A 3624-nucleotide genomic window follows, 5' to 3' on the forward strand; every position below is an offset into this window, starting at 1 on the left:
TTTCCTTTCCTTTCCTTTCCTTTCCTTTCCTTTCCTTTCCTTTCCTTTCCTTTCCTTTCCTTTCCTTTCCTTTCCTTTCCTTTCCTTTCCTTTCCCTTTCCCTTTCCCTTTCCCTTTCCTTTCCTTCTCCCAAAGGAACATCAGCATTGGAGTTATTTCAAACTGGGAATGAAGAAATATCTAAAACCAGCCAATAAATCTTGCATTAATCTCTTAGGGCGGGTGCATCAGCTGCGAGTAAACAATAGGTGCACCCACATCCAGTTCCGTGTTTCGGATTAGAACCTATATGACAATGAAAAAGGAAGCCTCCTCCTTCATCCCAGCTGAGGCTACAGATTTTTCTCTGTAAGATGTGCCTGATGGCAGCTACTCTTCTTGACTTTGTTGTTCCCATTTGCCCTCCCACTCCCCCTCATCCTGAATCTGCATGACTTGGTWTGACTGCCAGTGAAGGATGCCCCTTGGGAGATTTGCTTCCCCATCTTTACTCGTTGATTTCTGGAACTTGTAGGAAAGGCAGGTGGTACTCACTCTCCTGTCCAACCAAATGAGTGTGATAATAGCAAGGGAAACTTCAGAGTAAGTGAAATCACCTCAGTGGATCCCACAAAAGGCAAAATTAAAATTACCCATCACAACAGCCCCTCCCACATTCACAGATTTATTTAGCTTGAGTAGTAGTAACTTGCATCATCTCCTTGAAAAATAGCCTAACATGGCTTTTCTCTGCCACAAGCACTCATGCAGCCATCTGTCCCCCACAAGAGTGCTGAGCAACCCTACCCACGGCCAAGGCCACACAGCCCCTCTTGTGTCGTTCCACGAGGATCGGGAACAGACACCAGCATCCATCAAGCCCCACTTCAGAGACTTCAAAGGCAGCACTGCCCTGCGGCTCTTCGGGGGCTAGAGAGAGGGGAAACACCGCTCACGGAGCAGACCCAACGCACCATGGCTGTATGGAAGCGCTCTGCGTGCGATGGCAATCTCCGTGAGAGGCCGTGACCCGATTCCCCTCGTGTCTGCCCCCAGCACCTGACAGCAGCGGTGCGCTCGGGGCAGAGTCCAGCAACGCCGCCTTTCAACAGCACACGCCGCCAAAGGAGGAAAAAACGACCCGAGGAGTTTTAACCCCTTTCGAAGCAGTCCGTGTTTGTTCAGTGCCCGCCCTTYCCCCGGACGGCAGAGCCCCGCGGGTACCCGCGACCGCGTCCCGCTCGCTCCSAGCGCTCCGGCCGGAATCACAATGCCCATCCTCGCCACGGTACCTTGTGCAGGACTCCAGCAACACCCCCTCCACTTCCCAGCATTACTCGAGCAGTGTTCGCAGAAGCCCTTCCCGCTACAGCCGTGCCGCCCGGCYTCCCGGCATCAGAAAAGTTGGACAAAGACCATTTTCACCGCGCGAGTTGCACCATCCCGGCGGGCCAGCGCCAGCTCCCTCTCGCTCCGCTTTGTCCCCCGGCCCCGGGCACAGCCTCTGACCCTCGCTCGACGTCTTTCAACAAGTCGGACGCTTGCGAGCAGTCCCGATCCTTTCGCTCCCCTCCGGGCCCTTCGCTGGCAATGTCCTCTCCCCGCCCAGGGTCCCCCTCCTGCAGGAGTCTCTCTCGCTCTCGCTTCCCAGGATCTGCCTTGTCCCTTTCTCCGGGCTGCTCTCTCTCTCTCGCTTTCTCTCCCCGCTCCCTCCCTCCCTCCCTTCCTCGCCGTGCCCCTCCTCCATTCTCTCTCCGCCCCCCCGACCTGCTTTCCTTCGCAGAGGCCCAGCGACGGCAAATGGGGGTGGGGGCGCTGCGAGATCCCGCACTCGGCGGCGGCTGCAGCCACTGCTGTCACTTCCGCGGCCATCGCCATCCTGTGTGTGCCGCACGCCCCGCCGGCTCCCCCGGCCGCAGGCAGCCTCCCCTCGGAGCCGCTCCGCTGGGCGGGTCGCTGGGCGGCACCGGCTTCCCTCCGGATCCCAGCCTGTGCTGCCGGGCCCCCTCCCGCTTCCCCACCCAGCCTCTTCCAGAGAGGGATTTTCCGAAAGGGTCTTCCCTGGCTCTCTGGGGATCCCGAGCATGGCCGCAGTTGTGCCTGCTCCAACCTCTGCCCCAACCTCTGCCCCAGCCCCAGCCCCTGCTGGGTTCAGGTCAGGAAGGACGGTGTGGCTATACAGGACTGATCCTTGGTGTCTCTCATGACACTCTTGAAATCCGTGTTACTCTGTGGCATGTCCCGTTGCTCTGCATAACCCAGCCTCAAGTTAGTGCATCTGTGCTTACTTCTACTCCACTGCAAATGCTTCGTCTCCGCTCAGCCCCGGTGAGGCGCATCTGGAGTGCMGYGTCCAGTTCTGRGCTCCTCAGTCCAAGAGAGACGTGGACGCCCTGGAGCAGGTCCAGCAGAGCGGAATAAGGATAATTAAGRGACTGGAGCATCTCYTGTGAGTAAAGGCKGAGGGAGMTGGGCCTGTTCATCCTCCAGAAGAGATGTCTGACAGGGCACCTCACCAATGTCTATAGCTATCTGCAGTGAGGATCTCAAGACGATGGACCAGGCTCTTCTCRCTGCCAGACTAGGACATGAGGCAATGGGCAGAAACCTGATGCTCTGGTTCAGGAAGTTCCACCTGAATATGAGGAAGAASTTCTTCACTGTGCAGGTGACAGAGCATTGGAACAGACTGCCCAGAGAGGTTGTRGRGTCTCCCTCACTGGAAACTTTTGAGAACCATTTGGACACAATTATGTGCCAAGTGCTCTGCGATGACCCTGCCTGAGCAGGGAGGTTGCAGCAGATGACGCCTCCCACAATCCCTTCCAACCTGACCCATTCTGTGAAATGTCACAGAAATTAGGTGCTTCTTTGATTCTAGGTAGTGACAAACCTCAGTCGTCTGGGTTARTCAAACAGGGTTCCTCTGTTCCTCCAAAGACAAACCTCGTCTTCCAATGTGGAAACAAAGAACTGGAAAAATCTTTCTTGAAGAATATTTCTGTTTCCTTCTCGTGCAAGAACAAGAGACTACCTACTCATTCTGCAGATGAATCCAGAGAAATGCTAGAGGATGAGGCATACAGCACAACCCTCTGCTCGCTCCTGCTATTCAGTGAGTTACACAGCCGAGTGGCAGAACACGAGGGTGCAGTGAGCTACGGGGTAAACACTGTGTACCTCAGGACTGAAGGGAAAAGATATCAAAACTCAGTGCCTGACAATTCATAAATGCTTCTGTGATAACACACAGCAGAATTCTGGGCTTGTGCTGCCCAAGTAACTTCCTTTGGTTTGAAGTGTGAGCTTCACATTACACACAATAGAAAGCAACCGTGATTCCCTTCCACATAAGGCACTGGTACACATACAAAAAGGAAAAGCACATTGAATAAAATTCTGCTTAAAMGAAGTACCATCAGCAGACAGTGACACATCTCAGTGTTCAAAAAGCTAGGGCCACTTTCCACAGAGCACAGCCTTTTCTAGCAGTTCTGTGTATATGCAGAGTAACACAAATGCCTACTTCTTCCCAGACAGCATAGTTTCTTTCTTAATCCTCTCTGTGGGGGTTTCTAGACACCAATTACAACAGACTTCTTTCCTTCCAACTTCCCCTGCCATCCCCCCCCCCCCCCCCCCCCC

General features: G+C 54.4%; 1 protein-coding gene across 3 annotated transcripts in view; it reads right to left on the bottom strand.

The window, feature by feature from the left end:
• EPHB6 (EPH receptor B6) overlaps positions 1-1911 on the bottom strand; it is a 72512-nt gene extending 70601 nt beyond the window's left edge. Inside the window, exon 1 of one of the 3 annotated variants that reach the window (XM_057368249.1) lies at positions 1747-1911. The gene's annotated coding sequence lies outside the window, so the exon portion shown is untranslated. Of the gene's footprint in view, positions 1-1271; positions 1689-1746 lie in introns of those variants that run through there. The other 2 variants (XM_057368250.1, XM_057368248.1) reach the window with 2 other exon arrangements.
• Positions 1912-3624: the final 1713 nt, after the last annotated feature.

Source organism: Malurus melanocephalus, unplaced genomic scaffold (genome assembly GCF_030028575.1).
Source record: "Malurus melanocephalus ecotype Western Australia unplaced genomic scaffold, MMel_1.1 scaffold_89, whole genome shotgun sequence".
NCBI lineage: Eukaryota > Metazoa > Chordata > Aves > Passeriformes > Maluridae > Malurus > Malurus melanocephalus.